The sequence below is a fragment of the Cololabis saira genome, chromosome 24 (assembly GCF_033807715.1).
Source record: "Cololabis saira isolate AMF1-May2022 chromosome 24, fColSai1.1, whole genome shotgun sequence".
In the NCBI taxonomy this organism is placed as follows: Eukaryota; Metazoa; Chordata; class Actinopteri; order Beloniformes; family Belonidae; genus Cololabis; species Cololabis saira.
In genome coordinates, this window is record NC_084610.1 from 11,119,720 (window position 1) to 11,139,741 (window position 20,022).

Below are 20,022 nucleotides of genomic sequence, written 5' to 3' on the forward strand. Positions count from 1 at the left end.
CTCCATCTTTAAATATATCAGTGTCTATTACACTGACTTTTATTACGCATCGTCTAGCTGACGTTGTCTTCTGTCCAAACTATCAGCAAAATCCAGCCAGCGTCACTTTGGATTCCTGTCTTAGTCAACCCTTGTGATAACTCTGCATGTGTTTATGGCACCGTGTCACGCATCAGGATAAAAGAGAATTAACTCAGAGCGACAGTTGGCATCGCGGCCGAGGCAAGAAAGAAACAGAAGAGAAAACAAAACCGAGCACAGGATGGAACAAGTAAACCGTGGGCGGTATCATAAAAGCGACTTGACCTTTATACTTACAGCGGAGCCCGCTGGACTAAAAAACACAAATAACCCTTTGTGTTGCCTGAACAAAAAGTGCTTTTTTTCCAATTATGTGAATAAGTACTTTTTGGGGTCTTGGACAATATCCAGCATTGATTGGATATTTTTTTTTTTTTACATTTTTTTATTCATTTATATTTTTTTTGAGGGGGTGGGAGTGGTGAATAAACATCCATTGTAGTTTATTGCATGTACTTCTTTTAGCTGATATGGTCGGCTCGCCTTATAGCATTAAGAGAGAGCAGTTTCAAAAGACAATCCCCATCTGAGAAACTGTATTAAAAAAAAAGCTCATTTACACACTTAAATCAAACATTTTCAACAACTGACCAGAGCTGACCATAAATTGCAATTGTTCTTCCATCGTTGGAATTTCTCATTTGTGAAAAGCAAACTCATGCTGCGATACACCCATCCTTCCCTTTCACTCAAACTACTTTATTACACAATCATTTCTTTTAGAAAATGCTTTAAGTTTGTTTTTGCTTTTTTTAGCCACATCCAATGGGGTAAGAAACAAATTAAAAATGTTCACTAAAATTCTTAAACTAGCAACATTTTCTAAAATGGTCTAATTTTCTCAAAACAAGGCTTTTTATACTTTTTTAGAAATACATCTTTGCAGTGTACAGTTTTCCTGGTGGGATTTTCCAGCCTAAAATGACAATATTGCTGACCTAATGCGAATGCTAGATTGCTGGCACTAACAAATCACGTGTCCCAGCTTTTCCACCAGGCAACACAGGTCAAAGATGATGCATTCAACATTATAGGGTTAAGAAGTTAAAGTATTTTTTTGTTACTTTTAGGCAGAACTTGGAAAGCAGAAATATCCCATGATTTCCAAACATGGCTCCTCATTGTGAGTCTTAAAGTAATTTATCCATAAAAAAGCCTGACAGAGCACCAAGGAGTTGAACTTCAATCTCTGGTACCTCTACAGTTTCCATGGCTACTAAACTGTGTGGCATTAACTATTTCCTCTGAAGTGATGCTTTAATGAAAGAGCTGAAGCACAGCAGAGAGGGAGGGGGATCAGCAAGCTGTTGAGAGTTGCAAAAGGAAAAATTGGATCAAGCATAAGGTCAACTTTTGGAAGGGCTTTTAAGCAGAAGAGAACATTTTGGAGAGAAGAAAACTAATCTCTAAAAACTTGCAAATAGTCACTTTGAGTTGTGTCCTGGCACGGACAGCAACATGATAAAGTCAGAAAGTTAATCAGAAAAAAAAAATTAACACACTGTAGAAGTGCTGGTTTTCTTACCAATTAATTGAGATAACAAAATTAAGACTATTTTTGCTTAGTTATAGAGGGTGACTAATACCCCTGTAGCCACCCAGCACAACAAGAAACTTAGTGTTTATGAAAATACTAAAGTTATCATTAAGGCTTACAGTCATGACCAAATCGTTTGAACTATCAGCCTTCAGATAATTGAAAATTTAATTAACAAAATTCTTATTCATAACATTTGTGTAACAGGAAAATACTAGCAATTGATGTACAAGGGTAAAAAAGAAATAAGTGATTGTATGTATGATCTGAATCGTTCATATTCGCTCTTCACAAAACTTGAAGGGAATTTTTAATTGCTACTCTCTTTGTTTTGGTTTTCAGAGCAAATAGCTTGGCAGCATTCATCTCAAAGCAATTAAACTTGGATTGCCTTTTGAGTGTGTCCCTTGACTTACCTGATTGCTACCTTTGCTCTTTAACAGAAGTGGTTGTACGACATGATTTGCACCGCATGAAACAATAAGACAATGTGACACTCAGTAGGTTTCGGCACAAGGGAACATTCTCTGTGACTTTGTCATTACACCCCACTCGCTCTTCCCCATGTCACCTTTCTGCCCTCTTCCTCCTACCTCCAGGCAGAAAATTGATATGTACTTTGCTTGGTGAGTTAACATTTCCATTTGTGAGAAACACTTTTCAAGCCCTCATACCCTTGGCTGACGCACACACCCACCCACATAAGTCTGTGCTCTCCTCACTGAATTATTCCATTTCAGATTATCTAATAACCCTGCAACCACAAGCCTCCATGTTCTCAACATATGCAGCCAGTAAAACGAGAAAGAGGTTGTTTCTTAAAAGGAGAAGAGAGAAAAAGGAGAAACCCCTCTCTTGTGTTTAACGCCATAACAATCCTGGAATGTAATACATTTGTCTCTTTTCTTCCCATCGTATGCACCATCCTTTTCTTCCCTGCAGAGCAACATTAATCACATACATGCAGATGATATGATAATATACACTTCATAATGCTTATTATCATAAACTATTTTATCTACAATTGATAGAGCATGAGAACAAACTTTAAGATTCTATATATACTTTAAGCACTCGTTAATTGGCTCCTTTAAAATGTAACCAAATGGTTATTTAATCATTTAGCTACAACAGATAAGCACAAATGTATCAAATGATGCAAAAAGGATTGACAAAATAACCTTTTTTTTTTTTTTAATCATTTTTATCCCCGATTTTTTCCCATTTTTTCACCCAGTCGCAAAAATGATTTGATCGTGGATTCATCCAACACGCAAGCAGATGGGACTCTTTAGGGGTCGCCACGATGGATCAATGTGTTTGCCATATTGTTGTAGTTTTTACAGTGGACGCTCTTCCTTACGCAGGTCTCTACATATATCTGGGCTCGGGACCAGCACAATGATGACACCGGCTTGGGGCCACTTTGGGCAGAAAAATGACGCCCCCTTATCGCCAGCCACAAAGTACTACAGTACCTGGACCACAACACCTAGTTAAACCCAGAGTTGCACTTGGAGCTGAATGTTATTCGAGCGTCACAACAACCAGTATGAGTTCAGTGGGGGTGAACTAAAAGGATGCTAAATTACTTCGACCAACTGGTGGACTGCAGATGTATTGTTGGATGTATCTTGGAAGTAGTTGAAAATGAAGTATAAAAACATAATTAAGAGAGCTTATTCGAGCGTAGCAAGCTCCTGGTTTTCAGTCATGTTAGTAACCTTTTGTGCTCGCAAAAGGAAAAATAATCCACGATGGGAATACTGGTGATACATCCAATCGCGTCGAGAACATTCCCTTCGCCACTTAAAGTCAGGAATTATATCATATATAAATCCTGGAGCCCACCAGAAATGTTATAAAGATAAGATAACATATTTGATAACAGTAACAAAAATCATCAGCGTATGTTAACCTATTCGGAGAGTTAATATACTTTCACAACTCAAATACAGCTCTATGTTAACCATCGTAGCCTCTTAATCAATAAAGAACCTGTAATTGTTCACAGAATGTCCCAAACGTGCGCTGACTGCCAAATTAAATTAAATCTGTTTCAGCTTTATGAAGGGGAGGAGACGGAGGAATCTGGGTTTATGAGGTTATGAGTTAACCCTCAAATCTGTCGTCTCAAACGCATGAAAGAGCCCCCAGCAGCCTCGCTGACTTACCAACATCTGTTGCAATTATGTTGCGAAAAAGCAGCCAATAACTGCTAAATTGAATAAAAGGTAAACATTTTCTTCCTTTTCTTTAATTTAGAGGCAGCACCCGGCATCTGTCTAAACCTCAGCTAATCGAGAAAACGCTACAATGGCCCAGTGAGGCTCAGAAATGTCTTTATGCCTCCAACAACAACAGTCAAAATATCTGACCATGTCATTGAGAGAAAGATATGACATGTTAAGTATGGAACACAGACTCATTCGTAATCATAATAGTTAACGTTTGAGGCTATGCAGATTTAGTCTAATGTCAGCTTTACATAAGCTAACATCTGGCCAGTTTGTTAGTCTCCATCATGCAAGGCTGCAAATTCAACCAGGTGTTCAATCACAAATCTGGCACTTTTCTCCCAAATAAGACACTTCTGTCTTCTAATACAGTTGAAACAAACATATTCCCAGTAGGGCTGGGCGATTTTGGACAAAAATAAAATCCAGATTTTTTTCTCTGAAAACCCGATTTTCAATTTCGATTTTTTTGGTAAAACTACAAAAAACAATGGAATAAATTGTTTCAAATATTTTATCTTTATTTTTAAAGAAAAATAGCAAACAAATTTCCCTATTGGGATTGAAGTGCATATGAAAGATACTGTAAATCCTCCTTGAGTTTAGTAAAGTGACAACATTTACCATTTTCTTGACCAAACAAAGATGAATAGATGAGCTCTGTCTGTAATGGCAGCTCTCGCCTTCTTTTCCAGCTATATGAAAAAGAGAGAGGAAAATCGATTTTCCGATTTTCCTTTTTTTAACATCGTCTTGATTAATAAATCCGATTTAGATTTAAAATCGATTAATCGCACAGCCCTAATTCCCAGCGAATGACATAAGGGATTTGGGAATGAGATGGGAAATGCAGATAAGACAGGAGGAGGGACAGTTTCCAAGCTAATGTGGATAGTGAGACCCTCACTGTAAATGACTGCTGCTTCAATCACTTCCTGTCTTGCTTCTGAGTTGAGAGAAGATCCGGCACCTTGAGATGTTTCAGCAAGTTACTACGGCAACGCTGCATTGGGCTTCCTTCGCTCCGAGTCACGTTTTCTTTGGTTTTAATTGAAGTGACATAGATTCCTGGTGGAGCATTTGCTAGACTTTGAAGATGATCTGGTGCCCCTTTTCCAAATCTCAGATTATCTGAGTAGACTTGATATCCCAAATTGACCATGATGCAGTTTCCTGCATTTTTAGATTCTTTGTATTATAAAAATATTTTTCTGTGTTTATGTAATCAGATATGTGCCATTTATTTGAAACATTCATGACTTTTAAAGCTCCCTAGAGTCCTTCAAGTTTCCATTTTCGCGACTTAAAGGTTAGGTGGTATAAAAATGACAGAGGGGCTGACAAGCCTCGTCTTTTGCCTAAAAAAGAAAAAAAAAAAGCTGAAATAGGCTTCTACAGATACCTGTGATCCATAATAGGAATATCTGGGTATGGATAATGGATGGATGGTATAAAAAGGCAGGAAATTTGTTTTAAATTACTACTCAACTGACCAAATGAACAACTGTTCCTCATTTAACTACGCTATTAGATTCAGCTAAAGTGACAGAAATCACTGTATAAAGTATGGCAGACACGTTATGTATAATTTATATTTTCTATTTTTAGTGCTGGTATCTAGGCGCCTGCAAGTAGGAGTCGGGTGGAAAAAAAAAAAAAACATTTGCAATGAGTTGTACGGACACAAACACATGCACACGTGCAGCAGCATCCAGTTCTCAGTCTCATTCCCTGAGCTGCCTGCAAACTAGATTCTTTCTCCTCCCTGGCTGTCATGGAAATAAGGATGACATTAAATGAACAGGGCTCTCTCTTTGACTATTCCAGGCCAGCGCCAAGAGGACCGAGGACCTGCTGGGGTTGCCAGTGAAAGGCCACGATAGCTGAGCTCTAGAGAGGAAGACGAGGAGGTGAGGGGATGGCAAATAAGAAGCAGCGTCGTGAGATGTTTGCAATCAGCAGAGAAAGACGTTATCTGGGGAGGATCAGACAACCGTGCATATTAAATGCACAATATCCCTTATTTTAATTATCAGCAGCATTGTCTCTATAACTATCTATTAATGCGTTCAGATTAAACACAAACAATTTTATATCATCTACAGAACAAATTTTCCAGCGTTAATTGATGTTGATTTTTCAGAACTGGTGCAATTATGAGAGCTGTCAGAGCCGTTTGTTCCCTTACAGCTGTAATGAGAACCAAAGCTACTTCTTAAATGGTCAAAGTATTAACTCTGATGGATATAAATTACACCAAAATAGCACAGTGGTGGTTCAGACACCAGTAAATGAATACAGACAAATCTGTTTTACTTAACGGATGATTTAGCAAAAAAAAAAGAAAAAGAAAAACAGACTTTCCCTGTGAATCTGTAAGGCATGTATTCCCCAGTCACGTACCTAATACGAGATGATGCAGTGATTCTGATGGGCACGTTAAATCTTACTTTCCTGCTTATTAAGAAAGCAAATCTCTGAAGTCTGTAGCCAAACATCTCATGGGAACGCGTTAATACGAAATTAATCTTTTATAGGTTGGAAGATTTTTCACACAAATGTTGCAATGCAATTCGCAGTTATTGATGTTATTATCCCCTCCGCATTAGATTACTAATAGAAATCAGAAAAGATTGAACTAAATACATGCATCCAATAGAGTTTTTCTAAAAATAGACCAGATATTGTTCAAAATTCTGGCAAAAGTCTGCCTTTGATTTATTTCCAAATGTTGCCTTCTGTAGTTCCAACTCTCAAAAAGGAGCCTATCTGAGGACAACAGTTCACACTGAATCTCCTTTTCGGTAAATCTTCAGTCCCCTGTGCATTAACTGGACAGGAGATAAGGCTAGAGGGGAAGACACCTTCAACAGAGCTAGATTCAGGGATGCAGGCCATCTCCCGTGACCATATAGGGAAGTCATACATTCAGTTTCTATACCCTTTTTCAATCCCGACATCATCTTTAATCACCAAACAACAAAATGTATGTTTTTGGAGAAAACTCCCACGAGCACATCTGAGACTAGAGGCTTTTCAGAGAAATACCAATACAGCCAAGTAGTAGGGCTGGGCGATATGGACCAAAAGTCATATCTCGATATTTTCTAGCTAAATGGCGATACTCGATATATATCTCGATATTTTTTCTGTGCCTTAATTGGGGTTTCCCCCAAAGCATTATAGCATAGCATCTCTGTTAGCTTCATTTTTTTCTGAGGCAAACCCTTAAAAAAACAGTCAGTTTTAATACAAAGCCTCGTGCCAAATGTCACACAGGTTCCTTTATTAACAGAGGTCTGCACAATACCAAAATGTATAAAACAAATGAAATAAAAATAAACTGCCTGCATATATAGAATAAAAATGCTTCTTGAATAAAATAAAACAAATATCCCTTTCCTGCATAACAATTAAATTAAAATACACTGTGCAATTAATACAATGTAGACAATAACAGGCAGACTTTTTAAATTTTTTTTTTTTTTTTTTTTTTTTAAATCGATATAAACGATATTGTCTCGTATCATATCGTGTTTGAAAATATATCGATATATATTAAAATCTCGATATATCGCCCAGCCCTACCAAGTAGTATATAGTTGTACATGTCCAGTCCTCAGCATGAGTACCAGGTATTTCTGCACAACTTAGACTGTATTCCTTCGCAGTAATCTTTGCTGCCAAACTATCCGTCGTGATTGTGGTTGAGTCTACTCCGGAGGTGCTCAGGTCCAAAGCCAACAACCTCAGTCTTATTTAAATTTAGTCACAGGAAATTAAAAGTCCACCAGGCCTTGATGTCCTTAAAAGATGAGGACTTATCTGATGAGATGTCATGGTGAATTCCCAGGACAGTAACACAGCTAGAAAAAGCAAGAAAACCACCATGACACCACAGAAGTATCATGAACTATCGGCTTTTCCAAACCATAACTTCACCACTAAAAGTCAAAGACACTTATAGACTCTGTTCACTAATGTATAGCTCAACATTTAATAGCTTTCTAGCTGGGTTGAATGTGATGGCTTTGGTGACGAGATGCTGTAAAAGAACACAAAACAGCCAGTAGTGATGAAGTAAAGCAATTAATCTGTGTGACCATCTTTACCAAAGCAAAAGAAATATGTTAAAAAAGCCAATTACAACTCCACATTTCTTGATTCCCATCATCTTACAAAGGAGAGACCCTCAACCACTTGGCATTTTACAATCAACACAAAAAAGAACCTTGTATCAGTTTTCAGTCAGGTGTATAAATATTATGTAAGGGATTTAAACTTGTACAATTTAAGATGTTTAAGCCCTTAAGCATGAGTACCCACGTCGTTTAGACATGGAACCTGCGTCGTCGCTGCTGTTAATACTTGTCCATTGTTCTGTCACCGTGTAATTGCACCACCAACAGGTAGGTGGCAGTGCAGGTTCTTCACTGCATAAATACAGCCTGCAGGCTGACCTTTTGTTTACTTCCTTCGTCTATTTCTGACATAAACAGATTAAACAAAGGATATCTGGCGCATAAATGTTAAGTAACGCCAACTTTTACTGACCTATCTTTTTATTTAGCCTGAAAACACCAAAGTAGTTGTTGAAGGAAACACAATGCCACTAAGTGAACCGATCCCATTTGTCGCAGTCTGCTTTCAACCAATGAGAAGTAACATTTCTGGGGAGGCAGGCATCATGCTGTGGGAGTTACGAGGTGGGTTTCTCCGCTTCAGCGGACATAAATCATCAATTCACTGTAAGAGCTTAAGCAGTTTGGTTATTTAAAGTAGTGCTCTTCCAGACTGTCCTAGGTCTGTTGTGTTCATGGGATTAATCTCCCCCATGAAACCCAGGGCCGCCGCAAGGGGTGTGCGAACCGTGCGACCGCACGGGGCCTCGCGCCCCAAGGGGCCTCGCGCTATGGGCCGTTTTTGAAAAAAAAAAAAAAAAACGTTTTTTTTTCGTTTTTTCCCTTATAAATATCAACAGTCACGTTACAGACCTAAATGTGTACTAGTCTGTGCATATCAATAAATATATGGGCAATGATGCGCGTGTCTGTTGTTCAATACAACTGCGTCAGACCAAGCACAGACACAAGCTGCTCTGATCCAGACGGGTGGAGTTGGAACAAACTGTCACACAATGTCGAGAGAACGAGACAGATTCAGGAAATTTCCATCAGGGGACGAAAAAAGAAAAAAACTAAAGAAAATGGAAGAGTTTAATGCCTCTCTGAAAGGCTTGTTTGATAAATTTGTTAGAAAAATCAGCAATCAGACCGGGTCTCAAGCAACCCCGGGTCTCAAGCAACCGCGGGGCCCCGCGCCGAGGCAAGTCAAATAATGATGAGGCAGGGGAAGGTATCCAGTATTTTGCTAATTGGAGAGTTAAAATTGCGCATATAGACACCCGATCCGACCCGAAAAAAAACAAAAGTTTCGCGCCTGTGAGCGTAGCGAGCGCACGAGGGCCCCCCCCCGGCCATTTCGCACAGGGCCTCGCAAATCTCCCTATATGAAACCTATAGTTTGGGTCTCGATTATTATTTTGTAACTACCAACCTGTCCATCATGACATCTTCATCATTTGAGAGAAAGTCATCCAGCAGCACGAGCAACAGTCTTACGAGGCTTGTAGACCTCTATAGAACAATGAGGATGAACGTGCTTTTTTGTTACTTGTATCATATAATCCAGATAGTAATGTAGGAAGCTCCATCTGTACCATCAACACCAAACACTCGAGCACTGTCAGAGTTCAAGGTTTCAAATGAGCTTATTCCAAAGGGAAGCTGCTGAGTGACACCTGTGAAACCCCCAAACTGGAGGTTTTCCTGAGGTCTAATATGTGTTACATTCACCATCGTAGCAGATGCAGTCCAGAGAGATGCCACATTGAAATCATAATTCCTGGAGCTTAGATAGAAACTTCCAAAGACTGATCAGCTATTCACGGACCAGAGCATGTGTCTTCATCCTTCAACACACTTCTCCCCTCAGCACCTGCATTTAAACATTTGAAACTGATCTGCTGCTAAACCGACGAGTTTCCAGGCTAATGCTATTCAGTTGAGCGCATCAAAGTCTAAGTTCTTCAAGGAGCTCTGACTTTGAATTAAAAAAAACAGACTGCATATTTTACAGTAACAGCAGGGGGGGAAAAAATCTCATTGATACTTCCTTTATGCAGCTCTTTAAAAAAGGAAGCACAACAGCTGACATCCCTCAGAGCCGCAGAGCGGCTCCTCTCAGATTACAGAGAAAAATTCACAGCGATCAATAAAAAGGAGCCCAACATAATTGTTCTTAAACCGCACAATGTATAAAGTAAAAGGCCCACAAAAATGAGCTATAATGCCCTGAAAGATTTTGCAGTTTGCCAGATCTTTTCAGCTGAAAGTACTGTCTGGCTAAGTGGCAAACCCGTGGGCTGATTAAAGAGGAAATGAGAGCGGATTGTCAGATTATTAACACAAGTTAATAAACGCCAACCCTACAGCAATGAGAATCATTAAGGCTCCAAACATTTATCTGATTTTTAAATCTAATCTGTCACTTGGAAAAATAAGCCGAGCTAAAACAGAACAAAAGTATTCCAATCAACGACATGGGGAGAAAAAATAAATAAATAAAATTCTGCATCTCATCTGGCTTTCTCTATAAAAGACTGTAAGGGGTTTAAAGGGACTTATCATTTTGTGGCTTTCAGTTTTAATTGTAAAATCAAGCAATGCAGCTCCCAGTATGCATTTGTTCAGATATGTCGATATAATTTATAATCACAGGTGCACGAGTGCTCACACGAACTAAGCAACGTGAAAGCCATTTGTCTTGAGTGCACATGCTCTCTGAAAATGTTCCTCAAACATCTAGGAAACCAACAGCCCTGCGAGCGAAAATAAACTTAAGAGCTAAGACGAACAGACATGCTGTAGCTACCGCTGAGAGCTCAACTGCGCAATGCAAATAAGCTCTCTCACAATAACAGACGACCCACATCTCCATGCTCGGCAGCATAGATCCAATATCGGAGGACAAGGAGTGCTGCGTCCCCAGGCCCTTCTTGTAAAGTGGCCCATAAATCATGAACCCTGTTGAGAGTCGGCCTCCGTGGGTCTGGTCCAGGATTGAGAGGAAGGGGAGGGGGTTAGAGTCGTGCTCCGGCTGGGAGAAAGACACACCAGCAGCCGTGATGCGATGAATATCTCGGCGGCGTGAAATTATTACCGTCATTAGCCAAACTGGGGAATGGATCATAACTGGGATTGTTGCGTTTAGATAGATGGATGATGCCGTGGATAAGTAACGGATTCAAACCGAACCGAGTTCAATGGGTACGTACCAGTTAATGGCTGCTCTTGCAACAATCCAGACGACACACACACACACACAAAAACAAACCCGGCAATGACTTCTAGAAGAAGACTAAATCATTTCCAGGTCCACATTAGCTTACTGAGCATTTATACAAACACTGCCTTAATCAACAACAAAGCTTAAGTGGCTCATTTTTTAGTCTAAATGTACAATGACCATTGCAGGCGGATTACTACGTCATGTGAAAGGTTGAAAAATGGTTACATGAACGCGTAAAACCATGTAGGAACCCCGACTTTCTACAGTTCTGCACTCATGCCACGATATCACAAAGGACTTTACATTGGATTCCTGGGATGAACCTTGAATCCCAGGAGGATCTTCCATACTGGATTCTGCACAGAGGGTGCACAAACACAACATGGTGCCAGCTTTTGTTCTTCTAGTCATTAGCTGTGGCTGAGAGGGAAATTACTGTCACCCATCCTTCATAATAAACACCCAACAGTTTACTTGATCGTCGGGAGCTAATCAAGATTTTGGACGCACCGATAAGGAATTATCACGTCGTGTCATCGCTGACGGCTGCAATATCACCTCATGTTGATTTAGTGGAGTCTGGAACTGGCAGGGATTTAACTCCAACGCTTTGTACACAGTGCAAATGCAGGCCTGGTGAACCGTCTGGATCAGGCCCACCAGACCCGTGTTCTGCTCATGCCTGGTTGGGATATATGTTGGGAATTAGCTGTAAATACTATGTTGCCCCAGGTCGCATGCGAAGTGGCTAATGACAAATGAAGAACTGCTAATGAAGCGCTCCTTGATTTCACTCACTATTAATCCCTCGACGCAGCTGTTCCAGTTAAGCTCCTGCCGGGCTCGCAGAGGAGAATTTGGTGCAAACACTCTCTGCATTTCACCTCGGTACACTAATGTGCGCATTGATATAGTGTGCAAACAGCCACTTGAGCAGATGCTGTAGAGGGAAGCAGAAGCGTTTTCCAAACACAAAAGGCCTTGCTGAGACTATCTGAGATGAGGCTCTGTGAATTGTGTGATTCACTTAGATCAAGATGTGCCACATCCCCTTTGGTTTGCCGTTAGCCTGTAAAATAATGTAGTCTGGGCTTCTCTTTTTCATGTCAAGTGGCATTGTGTGTGATTTTTTCCTTCTTTTTTTCCCTTTTTAAATCTCCACACCAACGGATGGAATGTCACAACAAAGCCTTCATGAATCAGTAAGCACAGATCCGAGGAAGACGGGAGGGGAAATGGGAGGAAAAATTGCTCATTTTGCTTCCCCTAGCATGCAATTTCCATCCTCTTACCACATCTCTATAAAAGCTATCTAAAAACGCATCAACTTCATCTTTCTAGGCAGGGTGAGTCTCAAAGGATCACATCCAGACATGGATGTGATGACATTGGGGTTGAAAAGGAGGGATGACGACAATAACTCGCTCCTCTTGCTCATAGCAAAAAGGCCTCTCCTTGTATTGCTCATTAAGGAGGGGATTGCATAGTCAACACGAGGTTTGCCCTCAGCACAGAAAAATCCCATACATTGTGGGAACTGATCTTGGCTCAGATGGCTGTGTCAGAAAGAGTTCAAGACAAGCATTTCACAGTCTTCTTTATTTTAGCTTTGTCCCAATTGGCCAGAACCACATTTGAGCTTTAAAAGCGGCCTGGGTGACCCCAAGTCCTTTTATTTTCTGCTCCAACAAATGGGGAAAATAAATGGCTCTAAAATGCATTTTATTCTGGTCAGCTTCATGCTTCGACCACCCCCAACACATACAAATATATTTACAAAACAATGAAGATATTGCCTAGGATCTTTTCCTCTGAGGGCAGTGAGACAGCTGGAAATGATGCTATTACCGTCCTTTTATTAAAGTATTAAGCATTGCTGGGCTGGAATTGAAATGCCATTACATGCAGAAGGTAAATAAAAGCTGGCACGGCGGCTGCAGAGACTCGGCTCCATTCACTTCCATACGCAAAGACATTCACATCAAGGTCTAAAAAAGAAAAAAAAGAAGGGTCTTGAAAATGATTTGCAATGAAGAATGTTCTTTATGATACCTCTCTGCTGAACGACAGCAGGAGTGGGTGCAGTGACTGAGCAGTGGGGGGGAGGTCAATTCTGAAGGCCATTTATTTTTTCTATACATATACAGTTCTACTGAAAAGGGATAAAAGTGCTGAAATTCTAACTCCAGCAGGAAAACAATTACAGAGGGTGGAAAGCGCACTGCCTCTGTGATCTCACATGACCTGCATAATGGAAAGTAATTGGTAGAGTTGTTGAGTAGGTGAAACTGGGGTGGGGGGGCAAACAAACCTTCAGAGGTGGAAAAAGTACAAAAATATTGTACTTAAGTAAAAGTACAAATTTTCTGCTTGAAAATTACTTAAGTAAAAGTAAAAAGTACCCATTAAGAACATTACTTAAGTAAAAGTATAAAAGTACCTCAACTTAAATATAATAAAGTACCAAAAGTACATGGTGTAAAATGTACTTAAGTACAAAAGTAAAAAGTACAAAGTACAAAGTACAAAATTCAAAGTACAAAATTATTTTCAAAAGGATTGCAAAGAAATGAAGAATCCAAGAATTTGCTTACAACTCTAAATAATGGTGATATTATTCTGACCCCTTTAGCATTTGTTTCCATTACCCCATTTTAATTTCTCCCTTTGCTCATCACTGCTGCTGTACCCCATTGACCCGCTGACAGGTTCACCCCCAGCCTGTAGTATGCAGTGACAACATTAAGCAACCCCAGCTGATAAAGGATGAGACTTTTGAACTTTTAAATGCCAAAACCACCGTAGAAGGGGTGGAATCAAAGAATAATGCGCACGGACACGCGTCGGCTGCCGCTCAAGGCTGATTTATGGTTCCGCGTTACACCAACGCAGGGCCCGTACCCTACGGCGAGGCTCTGCGTCGATTTAACGCAGAACCATAATTCAGGCTTCAGTCCTCATCGGTACTCGACGCGACAGCGGTTCCTCCAGCCTTCCGGCCCATAGACATATATACATATATGTATATATGTCTATGTTCCGGCCCGCCTCTGCGGCGCAACTCTCCCGGGAGCTGCGGCTCCTTCTCGGTATATTCACGCGCCCCCCTTCCTTCCCGTCCGCCTTATGATTCCGCATTAAATCGACGCACACCTTACGCCGTAGGCTACGGCGTAGGGTGTGCGTCGCCGCGTACCCTACGCCGTAGCTCTGCGCCGGTTTAACGCGGAACCATAAATCAGCCCCCGCTGTGCTGTTCTTTAATTTGTAGCGAGTAACGACGTGTCCAATTTTAAATATAGCGGATTAAAAGTACGATTTTTTCCTTGAAAATGTAACGAAGTAAAAGTAAATGTACAGAAAAATGAAAGTATCAATAAAAGTACAAATTCTCAAAAATCTTACTTAGGTACAATAACGAAGTACTTGTACTTCGTTACTTTACACCACTGCAAACCTTACAGTATTGATAGGAAAATTATGTCCAGCTCAACTGATAGATGTTCCAGCCAGAGGAAGTTTTGTTATATGGCCAATCCTCACCAAGAAAAACTGCACCAATAACTTGCAGAATTTAAACCCAAACCCACACCTGCACATAATGGTGGGACAGTAACAATGGTCTAAATAGTATGCAGTATTTTAAATCATCACCAGAAACAATTCTATATTTCAAAGCTCCCTTTGGCTTAATTTCCCATCAAAACGAAACTATCTTGAAAGGTTTCAACACATTTAGGCTGTAAAATTCCATTTTTTACAGCGTTTCAATGTGCGAATGCATCAAGTAATCTGAATCTGACCGTTTTATTGGACTCCCCGAGACCCTGAACGGGATTGAAGCAGGTATAAATTAAAGAATGAAAGAAAAGAAAGGATAAATGTAATAATTTGTACCTTTTAATGTGACATCTCCAAGTATCTAAGTCCCAGATGACCTTTTACCTTTTCCTTTGCTCCGTATAGCACAGCATTTAAGCAACATGAAACTAACCTCTAACCATTTATTTAATAAGATTGAAGCTGAAAGCTGCACTTTCTACCCCTTCAAACATAAACTCCTGCAACTCGACTCTACCCAATGAACCGTGACCACTTCTTCTTGACCATTTACACCACTGCAAGAGTTTCATGTCACACTAAACACAGGCATGATGCAGTTTGAAAGGCAGAAGTAGAACCGTGACATTTCTGGGACAGGAAAAGGAATAATTTAACAACTACGCTCCAGTGGTGAAGGCAAGCAAACCAACACCAATGATTGGACCAACATTCGCGCCAAGAAAGCCGTAAAACTCACTCAGGATTGAGACTGCATTTTACCAACTGAAGTCACAAGTTCGCTCTTTGGCCGTGACCGTCTTGGGTTGTTATTTCACAGGAAGTGGACATATTTTATAAGTGGAGGTAGCTGGAGAGCGATACCTCCACTTATAAAATAATGTGTGACTAATTAGTGCTGGGCGGTATACCGGTTCATACTGAATACCGGTGTTTATTTTTCTTATGATAGGAATTTTTCATATACCGTAATACCGGTGAGTATGTACAGTAGCGCACACAACGTTGGGAACGCCGCGCAGCGCTACGTTCTGCCGCGCCGCGGAACGTAGCGCCGCTGGACACTGTTTGTGAGGGGACTGTTTAGCAGTAGTAATGCACCGATTGTTCGGTAACCGAAATTGTTCGGCCGAAAATGGCAAAAAAACACTTTCGGTGTTCGGTGGAATAAGTGGGAAAAAAAACGAACAATTAATAACGCCGTTGTAATATAAGGCAATAGACTGGCCGCTCCCGTACCCGTTGCGCACCACAAACATAAATCGTTGGCCAACCAAAAAGTAACCACATAAGAATTTTACCTAACATTCACCAGGAGGTGGAACCAAAACAACATAATGCTGGGAAATTAAAAAATGTTTTTTCTTTGAAAAGCATGCCTAAATCAAATTTATTTGATTTATGCATCCTCCTCATGACAGTAAAATTAAAGCCAATTTACTGCAGCAATTCCTTTCCAAATCATTAGAAAATGTGGTTAACACCCAGTTGTGCATGAAAAAAAAAATACTGTGATATACCGTGAAACCGATATAATTTTGAAAAATACCGTGATATAAATTTTTGGTCATACTGCCCAGCACTATGACTAATAAGGAAAACAATGTGTGGTATATGAATAACAATCTTATAAATGTGCACCTAGTGGCCATCAATGGTACTGCACTGGCTTGGCTGCTTCAGTCCAATCGCAAAACTCGATAAAATTGGAAGTGCTGTGAGTCATTTGCGTTCATTTCTATTGAATAAAGGTGAATTGACGTGAATTATAAAAGAATGACCGAGACAAGCCAGATATACCATTCCCTGTATCGTAAAATAGCATAAATTAGCATTTTTACTTATCAAAAGTATACATTTTCATTATGTACTTTCAAATTTCCAAGCATTAAATTGAGAACCCAAGAGTTATCATGGGATCTCCACTCTTGATCATCAAACAGTATCAGAACCAGATTTTACATGCATATTCATCAGCGTTACGGTTCCAGGCCTCCCTGCAGGTTCATCAAACCCACCAGGCCACATGAAACTGCTTAGAAGAAAGATTCCCCTGCATTTTCTCTGGACACGATCCATCTCTCCGAGAGGGCGAAGCAGCATGCAAAGATATATCGTTATCCATCTGATCTACCATACTTGTCAATTCCTGACATGATGGCTGCAACAGAAAATAAATAGCTCTGGATCAGATCGATGCTCAATGATTGCGTCGGAAAATGGAATGAGGCATGGAGAAAAAGGAATCTCATCTTCAGGGGGAATTGGATTTTCAGAAGATTTAACTGGGAGCATGTTTGTTATGCATGTAATCCACAGCTTCTAATACTCAGATTTCACAACAGTCGATATCTCCGTGCGGCAGTGAGAGGTGCTCATGCGTCAGGACAATTGCACACATGCATGTGGTCACACATACAGTCACCTCTGAGTCTTTCCATTTCCCCTCCAGCCATATTAATGTCATTTAATAGCTTTGATGGAGGTATCCCGCTCACAACTTCCTCTCCGACATTCTCGTTCACAAATCCTCATCAATTGCTCCCATCATTCCTCACACCGAGCCAATATTCTTCAGTGAGACAACCCTTATTTCCCACTGCATTAATGAACTCTTTCGTTTGAAAGCCTTAGACTGTCCGCCCCTCGATTGCGAAGCCAAGGCCGATGGGCGTGGTGACAGCTCCTTGAAAATTAAAAGCATCAATCAAGACAGGAAGGGGAGGAAATGTGTTACGCTGTCAGATCCTTGTCTTCCTGAGAGAACGCTGTAGTCTGCTTGAGTTCAAGTGGCATTTTCAAAGCCGTGTCATGGTTCCTTTCAGCTTATTTCGGGATGGCATTCACCATCCCAAATAAAGACTTAATAGAGGCAAAAAACACAATACCTCAAGCAGCATGCAACTTGAAAGAAATGATTGTCTAATGCTCAATCTTGATAATTCAGTACCATTCACCATTAAAACTGTATCTTCTGTCTACATTTAAATCGTCACTTAAAACTTTCCTTCATTCATCAGAAATCAAGGGAAATTCAGGCTGCTTGGTAAACTTGAACCAGGAAAAAAAAAGACGTGCCAGTGCTAGATGACATAATCACTGTCTAAATCAATTTCTGTATGAGAGCACTCGACTCGGCTCGATATGTAGCTGCAGGCCTTCTGTTAAGTGGTTGCTGCCACTTATCTATTAATTCATGTGGTGCTGGTTGCTCCTGTGGTCAAGCTTTACCCCTGATTTTAGGAATGAATACGGATGTCATGGAAATACCACAAAGAAGACATCAACAACACGCTGAAATAAACTCCCTCTAAGTGCTGGATGATACAGGGATATTTTGAAGCAAGCAAGAGTTAAGATGGAGAAAAAAAAAATCTCCACTGCTAAGCAACTGACTGAACTCAACTCCCTGCAGCCTTGGCTTTAGTGGATTGGAGTAAATTTACAAGAAAACAAAAATGCAGCATCTCTGCAGAGGCGCCTTGACAAGATGTTGACATGCAACTTGCAAGGCTACAGCAGGCTCTGTAACTCATCTAGAGGGAGAGACTGGAGGGTTTGTTGTGCCTTTTAAAGCCAGATACTGCTCCGTGTATCGGTGTCACATCCCAAATCTCAAATATGTTCAACTGGCAAACCTCGGTGTGACTGGAGCCAGACTGGGACTCCCAGATCCATATGGACGATCACAAGCCATCATCCATCCAAGCAGGGGAGGCGAGCTGGGGGAGTGGAGGGGAAACACTAGCAAATCATGAGGAGAGTGCAGAGAGCCGACTTGCCAGGCAATCACTCAGCAGAAATAATTTGAAGTAACAAAGCTCGGCTTCTTCTCGCCTCCCTCCTCCGTCTGACGCACGAGCTGCATGGATGTGTGCGTGCTTGCCCTCCTGGACCGATCCACACTGCCGACGCACCATTGCCATGGTACCAAAAACGATGCGTAAAAATGACAATTTCTTCCATTAAACATCCCTTTGATGGTTTCCCCCCCACGTTTTGGAGAAATCCACTCATCAGAGCTGCTCACCTGAATCCGCTGCAGCCTAAAGACCGATCCACCGGCGGTTCTGTCCGCATCCAAAACCAGCAACCAGGGCTGAGATTCATGCGTAACGACGGGGGAGACGTCCTCATCCAAATGCGCAATTACGAGCCGCACATTAGCGAAGCGTGAATGGATTCATGAGGAGGGAGACTGGAAGGAGACGGTGCGTAACTGCGCATAGGAACCGCCACATTCCCCGCAGGAGCTGTCAAACTACAGACACCGTTCAGCGCACCGTACGCTGTAGGCTCTGCGTTGGTTTAACGCGGAACCATAAATCAGCCTTAACTTTGGCAACGTGGATGGGAATTAGCGCGTTTAACTCACCCACGAGCAGTTTCCAGACGATCAAATCCTCCGTCAGCGGCGGCAGCCCCGCACCATCACGGTGTGCCACACTAGGTTCGTGGTCGAGAGAGTGAAGCAGAAAGTGATTTTTTTTCCTCCCCCCTTTTCTTTAAAAAAAAAAAAAAAAAGGAAAATGATTCCAGCTGTGAAATGATTAGTCCACTTCTCCAAAAGAAAAAAAGACGCGGCGTCTGTCCCCAAATTACATATTGCCAGTCCTCCGAGGCGCAAATACACCTGCAGCCCGGGCACTTTCAGAAAAAGGAAAAAGGAGAAAAAGAAGAAAAAGATGAGGGGAAAGAGGGAAAAGAAGCAGATTGGGAGAGTGATTGAGGGGGGATGCTGGACTGTGTTGGTGTTGGAGGAGCAGCTCGGAGCAGCTCGGAGCCTCGCAGCCCTGCAGGTGAGCTCAGCTTCAGGCGCGACCGCAAGAGCGCAAATTTCCAAAGTGGAGTGCAGGAAAATAAGACACCACACCGCGTCTCCCTCCCTCTCTCCTTCTCCCTCTCCTTCTCCCTCTCTCTCCCCGTCAGCGTGCAGCTGTGTGATGCAAAATCCGTCATGTGGTCGCAGGTTTAGCGACTCCAGCCCAGAAACGAGGAGCTTTCTCACCAAAATAAAAGCCCAGGAGGCTGCACGAGTAACCAAAACGTGGCCCCAAAATAAGCTGATTTACATTTTTCCTTTGTTTCCCCTCCACAATTTCGACCTTTTATTCATTTGTGATTTAAAAACTGCTGCAAGAAAAGAGTTTATTTCAAAATTATATTTATTTTGAAGAAAAAAAATTGAAAGCGAAGCTCCTGTTTTGTCTAACTTGATGATTCCCTTCTGCTCAAGTCTCATCCTTCACTGGACGC

The 20,022-nt window shown here is 41.2% G+C and overlaps 1 protein-coding gene across 2 annotated transcripts in view; it reads right to left on the reverse strand.

Moving 5' to 3' along the window:
* LOC133425192 (interleukin-1 receptor accessory protein-like 1) overlaps positions 1 to 19,577 on the reverse strand; it is a 298,716-nt gene extending 279,139 nt beyond the window's left edge. For both annotated transcript variants that reach the window (XM_061715901.1, XM_061715900.1), the window contains exon 1: positions 19,142 to 19,577. The gene's annotated coding sequence lies outside the window, so the exon portion shown is untranslated. The remainder of the gene's footprint in view (positions 1 to 19,141) is intronic.
* Positions 19,578 to 20,022: the final 445 nt, after the last annotated feature.